Source organism: Chenopodium quinoa, unplaced genomic scaffold (genome assembly GCF_001683475.1).
Source record: "Chenopodium quinoa cultivar QQ74 unplaced genomic scaffold, ASM168347v1, whole genome shotgun sequence".
Lineage (NCBI taxonomy): Eukaryota > Viridiplantae > Streptophyta > Magnoliopsida > Caryophyllales > Amaranthaceae > Chenopodium > Chenopodium quinoa.
This window is the reverse complement of record NW_018745523.1, coordinates 3,138,359-3,148,752: the sequence shown is the minus strand read 5'-3', so window position 1 is coordinate 3,148,752 and position 10,394 is coordinate 3,138,359.

Sequence of the window (10,394 nt, the reverse complement as noted above, 5' to 3'; positions counted from 1 at the left end):
GAGAAAATGTGTCGTAATTTTTTTTGGGGTCAAAAAGGTGTAGAGAGAAAGACCTGCTAGATTGCTTGGGATAAGATGTACGAAACGAAAAAGAATGGTGGTCTGGGTTTTCGAAACATGAGGTTGTTTAACAATGCGTTGCTTGAAAAGCAGGCATGGAGAGTTCTGTCTAATGAAGATTCATTAATGACCAGAAATCTGAAAATGAAATACTTCCCTACAACCTCTTTTCTGGATGCAAAAGTTACCTCTAATATTAGTTTCACTTGGCGATCCATTCTAAGTGTGAAGGATGTGATTCTCAAGGGAGGACGCGAGATTATTGGAGATGGCTCTACTATAAAAATCTGGTCTGATCCTTGGTTACCTAATCTTCCTGAATTTAGAATTTTTTCTCCTGTTGGGTCAAGCTTCTGATGCTCCGTGTTATGTCAAGGAGTTATGGGTTGGTAATCTTTGGAAGGAGGAGGTGCTCGCGGCCAATTTTTCAGACTGAAATTGACTGCATTAAATCTCTCACAATCCCTCTTTTTGGTGGCTCTGATGAATGGTGTTGGCATTATTCAAAGGATGGGAATTTTAGTGTTAAAAGTGCTTACAACCTGCTGCTTGCTGAAAATGATGGAGGAAAAGCTATGACTTCGAAAGGGACCATTGGCTTTGAGTGGAATTTGATATGGAATGCCAGGATACCCCCAAAGATAAAACATTTTGGGTGGTGTTTGGTAAAAGGAAGCCTAGCAGTGAGGAGTAATTTAAGAACCAGAGGCATGATTGTTGATGCTACTTGTCCCATGTGTCGGGAGAATGATGAAACAGAGTTGCATCTCTTTGCTCACTGTTCGGAAGCTAGGAAATTATGGCGCTGCTCGCCCCTCAGACTGGAGCCTTTAAGCTCTGATTTTACTCATGTAAGTGAATGGGCTACGTCTTTAAAAAGATTGCTTATGGTGAAAGAATGGGCTGATTTGTTTTGGGGGCTTGCGTGGGGAATTTGGATTCGAAGAAATAGATGGGTTTTTGAGAAGCATAAAACTGAGGTAGTGCAAACCATCTCTAAAGCTACTGCCCTTATCGGGGAATATGCTCAATCTCTTGAAGCTTGTTGTGTCGATGCAGGACAGCCAAAGCTTAATGCTGTTTGGAAACCTCCGATGGCAGGTGTGATTAAGATCAATGCTGATTATGCAACTTCAAATGAGTTGTTTTGTGGGCTTGGAGGGGTTGCTCGCTATTATGAAACTCTCTCGAAAAGAATGGTCGCTCTCTCTATTCGTGTAAAGTCTTGCTGCCGGTTTTGCTGGTCGTTATTTGCGTTTCAACCAGAATCTCAATCGTGATTTAATTGCTAGGATGACTAATGAAATTGTAGACAGGTATGCCCATCTCCGGCTCGATCAAGAGGAGGGGGAGTGTTGTTGATTTGGGGGTAGTTGACTCTACCTAATCGAAGGAAAGATTTGACCTAATGCTTGTAGGGAGAATTGTTACGGATATACCATTCACGTGCAGTGGAGGCCTTTAAGAGTACCGTGACCAAAGTATGGAATTTATCGAACAAACTCATAATCAGGGTTCTTAGTCCCAATATATTTGCTTTTCAATTTTTTCATTGTAGATACAAAGAGAAAGTTCTGCAAGGTACACCTTGGTGCTTTGATAACATGTTACTCGTGCTAAAAGAAGTGGCTGGAGATGAATTACCAGAGAAAATTCCTTTGCTCCATTGCCCTTTCCGGGTAAGGATTTCAAACTTACCCCTGAACTGTCGAACTGATGATGATGTGAAAGAAATTGTAAGTAGTCTGGGGGATATTGTGAAAATCGAGGAAGATCTTTTGGGTCTTGATCGGTTTCGCAGAGTGATGATCATGATGAACATCTCTAAACCGCTGCGCAAATTTCAGAAAATCCGAGATAAGGGTGGGAATGTGGTGATGGTGGAATTTACCTATGAGAGGCTTCCATTTTCCTGTTATGCATGTGGTGTGATAGGCCACTCGGAACAGGATTGTGTAGTGGTGTATGAAGAGAGTAAGAAAGCTAAGTTAGGTTGGGGCAGGTGGCTAAAGGTGTCGCCAAGGAAGGATAGAATGAAGGAGGTGGAAGAGATGGAGGAAGTGCTAGTGGCTAGGAAGAAAATCTTTATTGCTAGAAGGGTCAATGAGGGAAGTGAAGAGGGGGGAAGTGGCGATAAATGGGGAGAAGTGGAAAGCTCCAAGAGTAAAAATGACGAGGGGGTGCTAATGTTTGTTCCCAAGAAGGTGAGTGCGTGCGAATATGGTGTGCAATGATGAGGGGAGTGATGTTACCTTGAGTGAAAGGGCAAGTAAGGTGGATTTAATTGCCCAATTAGAGAAAGATGTGTGTCAGCAGGTAACACTTTTAAGTGGAGTTGATGCGAGTGGGGAGCAGAAGAATATTGTGGGAAAACAACCTCATTATATTGTTTCTGCTGGGGAGGGTGGCCGATAAGGAGAAAAAGCATTCGGGGAAGGGGTGGAAAAAAGTTTAACAGGGATAATGGAGTTGTTGGGGAGGAAGCAATGGATGTTGATATGGGCAATAGTTTAGGTAAGATGTTGACTCAAATGAACAATACAAGAGGGAGGTGAATTGTATTGTAGAGGAACTAGGGTAATTTTTGCGGAATTTATAAAGAAACTCAAACAAAACTAAAAGTGCAAAGAGAGATTTTACGAGGAAATTTCTTGGCCCTAATCAAGAAGAAAAACCACGACCACAAGGGATTTTAAACTCAACTCTTAATAATAATAGGGCAAACAACCTATTACAAATTAAGACTCTAAACTCAAGTTCCTCAACGAACTCAAGCTCCCTTCAACTGATCCCTCAATCAATTGATCTCTTTAACTCTCTCTTTCTCCTTGCTTCACTCAAAGCAATAAACACTCTTAGAGTTTCCCCAAACTCTATCCCAATACAACTCAAGATTAAACTCTAAATGCTAAGTACAAAGACACTCAAGGACCTAAGTGGATTATGACTCTTTTGAAAGCTAAAAGATTGTAATGCTCAAGTGTGTTTTTTTTCAACAGAAAACCGAAGCTATTTATAGAAGAATTAGGAAGTTAAAATTGTCTTTGCCTCAATCACCACTTAATCACAACTCCCTTAAAATTAGGAAGTGCAAGGAGTGGGATCTTAGGCAGCAAGTAAAACGAAATCTAGGAAGTGGTTTTACTGGCTTCCTAATTTTTCTCAACCTCTTTTGACAAAGTAAAGCACACTTTGAAGAGGATAATTTTCCAAAATAGATTTTCCAAAGAATAGGATAAAATCAAAACAGAAAATCTTTTTAATAAGAAAAGATATTTTAACTCAAAGATATTTTCGAGAATAATTTAGTTAAAATATAGAAAATAAAATCTTTACCAAATAAAATTAAATCCACTTAAATCCTATCAATTATCATCGTACTTAACATAAATACAATAAGCCTAAAATAAAGATAAAATACATTAAACTCCTTGAAACACTGAGAAGCTTCGACTTTGAAGCTTCAATTCCTCATGTAAGGAACTCGCCTTTGAAGCTTCAACTCTGGAGCTTCAGTTCCTCACTAAAGGAAAACGACCTTGGATTGTCTTCTTTATTCCATAGCTGACCTAGACCTTGTTCCTTGCTCCCTTCTTACTCCAGAATTTCGTAGCATAAACCTGTCATTAATCAAAGCTAAAAACGAAAGTTAAACTTATATGGGTTTGCTTAGGTTCCTTGAGTCGTCATCAAAACTTAAGGTCAACATAAGAGAATAAGGAGTGCTTGTGATGGGGAGGCCGAGGAGCTTAAGGGGTGTAAGAAGAGCAATATGAATGAAGTTGCTTGTAGATGGAGAGTGACGGAGGCTATCAGTGAGAAGCCCCGTCAAGCCCAATGAGTATTCTCAGTCTTAACTGTAGAAGGTTGGGCAACCCCTCTGCAATTACTGGCCTTTGGGATCTTATCCGAAGGGAGGCCCCGTCTGTGATTTTATTATCAGAGACAAAATTAAGAAGTGTTGAGTTTGTTAAGGTTCGAGATAGACTTGGTGATTTTAAAGGGATTGCGGTGGATTCTATGGAGAGATTGGGAGCTATTGCGTTACTTTGGAGGAGGGGGATTGATATTTCTGTAAAGACTATGTAGGTTCACCATATTGATGTGGATGTTGTTAGTGGTCTCGAAAAGGAACCTTGGAGGTTGACGGGCTTTTACGGGTGGCCGGAGATGGGAAATAGACATCTAGTTTGCCGTGGGTGTGCATTGGGGATTTTAATGAGATTATGTTCCCATCGGAGAAAAGTGGAGGGAATGATAGAGCTGAGTGGAAAATGGAGAACTTTTGAGATAATGGGGATTTTTGTGGCTTGATTTTTTCATAACAATTATATCTATTTAAATGTTTTTAATTAATTTTTTGCATGAACTAATCCTTCAAAAATTTTGAACCCCGGCCATAACCAAATATTTCTTGACGAAGAGTTCGTGTATGATCAATGTTTGGTTTTTTTACTATTTTTTTGAATTTTTTTGGTAGTATAACTTTAATTGTTTAATTAACTATTTGTGTCATCTATACGTTTAAGCATTGATTTTTCCCAAGATATTTTTCAAACTATACGATGTCTATTTGTCATTATTTTATCTTTGCAGTTTAAAATTTTTGGCTCCACCACTGACTTGAAGTACCAATTAAGTAAATAAGAACAACTCATACTGTAATATTGTTATCTTGATACACGTATCGAATAACACTAGCAAGCTGCACCAAGATTATTCGGGACTACACCATGGTCACCATCGAAATTAATTATTGTTGCATTGCACTTGCAAGTGTAACATTATTATTTTTATATGGTTGCAAATTTAGTTATATGTTAGCATTCGATTCATTATTGTAGTTCACACTATTATAAAAAATAATTAATGATCTATATATGTGACATATATGATGTGTCACTTATGTAATCTCATTAATTTTGATTTTATCTTATTTGAAATTAGGGAAATTATTCTTCTTGGTGGCCTCAACTTATTGCATTACTTCCTCTATATTTTATTACTCGCTCCATTATTTCTCCGAAAAGAGAGAATATTAAAATATTAAAGTATGATAATTGTGGGTATGCTAAAAGTAATGAATTAGCAAAATATTATAAAAGGCTTCCAAAGATTAAAAAAAAATATAGAGCATTATTTTAAAATACGACCACAAAAAAAAAGTGGAGCAAATAATAAAATACGAACTGAGTATTTAATTAGAATAAATTATTTTTGGCCATATTCTAAGGGACCATTTGCTTTTGTAAATATCATCAACATGCTTTAATAATTGTTTTATGGTTAATTGGTGTTTAATACTACAAGTAGTTAACTTTTTAGCTTAACTAAATAAAATACCTAATTTACCTTCTTAATTAATCCAACCATCACTGCCTAGTTGCCGCCACCACCCCGCCGCCCAGTAGCAACCCCCCCACACACACCTAAAACCAACCAGCCTAACCTCAAACCCATCCACCCAAAGTTACCAATTCGGGTAAATGGGACGGGCTTGGGCCGGGTTAGTGTGGGTTAGGTAAACTAAGGGTCAGGTCTATTCGAGCTAATGTCGTAACCTATGTAGGTCAGGTTTGGGTTGGTTCATGCTTGAGTTGGGTCACGTCAAGTCATACATCTTATCGAGTTTGGGTGGAGTTTGGGTCGAGTTAATCAGGTTATATTCGAGTCGAGTGAATAACAGGCCGCGTTTAATTCGGGTTTTATTGAGTTAAAATGAGTTAGGGTCATTCACGTATTCAATTCATATTCGGTTTAAGTCAATAATTTGCAGGTCATAATCGGGTTCGTCAGGCAATACATGAATTGTTAACAAACCGACCTAAAAAATGTACCGAACCCAATATGACCCAAATTGAAATCAACTGGAGACCCAAAGTAACCTAATATTTGAGACCCGGACATGACCTGACTTGAAAATGACCAATCTGATTCAGATTACAATCCTTCTCAATTAACTAGCTTCTTTGAGAGAAACATTTGAAAACATTAATGTGCTAAACTAGATTACTAGCTATATTAGATAAGAGTTTAAGAATTAAGATATGTGTGTGGTGTGGGAAAGTTGATTTAAGGAATTAACGTGTAAGCAATGTTAGAGGTACATTTGTTAATTTGATGTTTGCCCCGAGTTAGCTCGGTTTGAGTCAATTTGAGTTAATTGCATTACTATTCAAGTCGGGTTACATCAGGTCTGGGTCGAATAAAAAAACAGATCGATTTGAATTCGAGTCGGAGTAGTAACAGGTCGGGTTAAATCCAAATTCGGTTGAATTCAGGTCGGATTAGTAACAGGTTGGGTTGATTTTAGGTTTCAACGGTTCAAAACGGGTTTGGGTCAGCCTCATTTATCTCAAGTTTGGGCCGGGTTCGATTTAGGTTAATAATTGACGGGTTATGTTGGGGTCGGGTCATCTCAGGTCGAGTCACATGTTCAAGTTCGAGTCACGAATCCTAAGGTTAATTCGGGTCTCAAATTGTTTTCATGTCGAGTCATATCAGGTTCGAGTCACCAATTTCTCGAGTTCAAACAGGTCAAGTCATGATCGAGTTAGGGTAAAATTTTCAGATTGGGTCAGCTTTTGACAGCTTAAATACAATCCCACCCCCAAAACAACCCCACCACCCATAACCACAAAATAACCCCACCTTGAATCCGCCCCAACCCATCCCCAAACCACCCCCGCCAACCCATAAAAACAACAAACCTCACTGCCGAGGAAGTAACGTAGTAATGGAGTAATGTTATATATTTGTTGGTACATAACATGTACAATTCATAAATATTTTTAAAATTAACATTGGTACCACTGAGATGTGAAATGTATCATTGTTAGTACAATAATATTATAAATAGTTAAAGTTACACTAAATATTGATACAATGGTATACTTTTGTAGCAAATATATATGTACCACTAGGTTGTGAAATCATGCAATTGGAGTGTAATGGTATAATAGTAGTTGTAATGGTACTAAAATGACTATAGTGGTACAATTAAAACTTGAAAATTAAAGTGAAAATATGTGATCTCGTCACCTTTTTGTTGTACTAAGTTACCATTATGTCCTTGTTATTTACCTACAGATACATAACATTACTTACTTTAAATATCTATACAAAGTGCTAACATTACTTACTTTAAATATTTATACAAAGTGCTCTCAGTTAACTTCTTTTTCTTGATTTTGGATTTTGCCCCCTTTATTTTTTACTTGTTTTTGGATTTTATTTTATAATATATAATTCAGATATACAAATTATTATAAGTCTTCAAACCTCTAAGTACTCTGATTAATAATGTGTTATTCAACTATTTTTAATGAATACATATCTTTGTTTTTTTTTTGAAAGATTTTTATCTCTTTATTTATGAATGTCTAAATTCTCTCTCTCTCTCTCTTTCTCTCTCTTTTTTTTTCCATTTTTATTAACACCTTCGTTAACTTTTAGTTGCAACTTTGGGGTATTATTTGTGAGATATAAAATATTCCAAAGTTGCAACTAAAAGTTAACGGATGTAGTAATTTTTTGGAACTAATTAAGTTTTAAAGTTTATTTTTACAGATACATTGCAATAATTTCATTAGTCAAAGAAAGTTGTGTTTATTTTTTTTAATGAATGTAACCCAAATCTGATCCTTCATATCTATTATCAATTTGTTTAAATTCTAAATCATATTTATCAATTATTGGGGATTACATAACTTAGAATTGGGGATTACATAACTTAGAATTGGGGTTTACAAACAAAAAATCATATTTTTTGGTTGATAATTTCTTAATATGAAATGAAACTTTTAACAACTCCTGTTTTACCATATAATAATAATTGGCATATCTCATATGCAATGTCAAATAATGATTAAACAATTTATGTGATCAATTTATGGGATTAAATAACTTAGAATTAGGGTTTATAGACAAAAAATTATATTTTTTGGTCGATAATTTCTTAATATGAAATGAAACTTTTAACAAATCCTCTTTTACCATAAAATAATAATTGGCATATCTCATATGCAATGTCAAATAAATATTAAACAATTTATGTGATTAATTTTATTTTATTTTTTTAAAATTTTGAAGATTTATTAAACATCTGAAAATTTGTTCCCCCGGATTAAAAATCCTGGCTTCGTCACTGGTCATCGTAGAATATGCCCAAAAGATATTTCCATCGTATAGAATTGAAAGTGCAACAATTAGAGGTCAATCACCATGTATAATCCTTCATTCAAATAATTTTCCTTAAATTTTATCTTGTGTGAACTCATCAACCCTTATTATTTTTTGTTTTTGAAACCTCATCAACCCTTATCTAATATGAGTACTATGGCCAAATAACTAGGTCATTTAAAAAAAAAAAAAAAAAAAGAAAGAAAAAGACCCTTTAGCCACAATTCGGAAAAAAAAAATTAGAAAAATTACTCCGCAACAATCTATAAATATTACTAAAGGAATAACCGCTGACATCATCACTTTTTTCATATTATACACATGTCAACTTCTCCGTTATTTATTTTCACGCCCAAACTTTTTTCCCTTTCATATTTTTTTTTTAAAAAAAAAAATCTAAATACTGATTCCAAAGTAGTTTAATACAGTCTATTAAACTTTTAAGTTTTCATTGCTATTTTTTTGTAAAAAAAAATTAAAAAAAACTCTTAAAAACCTCAAGGAAAACTAATATCAACCTTTTATAATTTACATATGTGATTATTCCATCTAATTACAAAGTTCCCTAAATTTTATTGTAGACGTGAGTTTTCTTTTGTTTATATTATTTTAATTTTTGTCGTTTGGTTTATGTTAATAATATCGTCTGTAATATAAAGATTTTACATATTTTGACTGATATGACTTTAAAGTAGTTTACACAATTATAACAACTTTTGTTAGTTATATCCGTGCATCGCACGGGAGTTATCTAGTTTGGTAAATAAAAGTTAACCCCATACAACAATTTGATGCAAAAAAACATATAAGCAATAAAAGTTAATATATATATATATATATATATATATATATATATATATATATATATATATATATATAAACTCACAAGCAACATTTATACTAAAAATTCAAAAAAAAAAAATCGACAAACTCTTCAGAATGCCTTTTTTAATTCGTTTTGGTGTTTGTAAAATTTATTTTCCCATTTAAACTTTCCCATTAACATTTCAAACCTTTTTATTTTAAAAAATCTTATATATAATTAAGTAAAAAAAATTATTAATAAGGGATTGGAAAATTAAGTGAAATTAATATTTAAACTATTTACTTTGAATTTTTATTTCTCTAAAATGAATTGAAAATAAGTGAAAAAATAATAAGGAGAAATTTAAGAAGAAAAAACCATGAAAACGAATTAAATAAGACATTCATGAGTAGTTTGCCATAATTTTATTATTATTGTTGGGTCAATTGTCGGCTTGAGGTTTTTTTTTTTTTTTTTTTTTTTTTTTTTTTTTTTGTACCAACACTTTCTCTAGAGAGAATTTTTTTACCAAATTATTGCTAGGATTTTTAATTTTTTTTTTCTTTTATCAATTTGGTCATCAATCGGCCGAAGTACCTTGCTTTATTTCTTATTTTAGTTAAAGTGTTATTTTATTAACCCTTTTATGAAGTACTTTGCATTATTATCTAATTGTATAGTACTCCGTATTATATAATTTGAATCTATTAGACTTAAAATAGGTGAAAATAGGAAATCAATCCAACTAGATAACATGGAAGCTTAGAAGGATCGACACCTCTACATTTGCAAAATACTCCTTATAAAAGAAGGAACATGTATTAGCTCTAAATTTTGCTGTCAGCTCATTAATCAATTTACGTTAGTTGCCACCAAAATTAATGTCATGATTAAGATGCCTAACTAAATTATCAAAATTCATTTAATTTATGAAATGGAAAGCGAGCTCAAGAGCTTACCTAAATTTAGTTAACCATTACTTTTATTACACGTTGTTAAAGCCCTTATTTTTTTCATTTAACATATATCTATTCTATTAACTACTACTCCGTACTAAAACAAAACATATTGACATCATTAGAGGACACTTGTCAATTTCTTATGAAATTTTTCCCGCCAAAGCTATTTTTGACATCATTTTTTTTTCTCTATTTTTTTTTTCTCCTAAGTTTTAAAACTAAACAATTACAATATGTCTTTCAAAATTAATAAATAAGATTATAATTACACTATTTCGAATAAAGAATATTGACAACTATTTTAAACAGACCTAAAAAAAACAACTATTTTAAATTGTGTAACGCATGGAATTAATCTAGTTTGAACTAATTACTACGGAGTACTACCT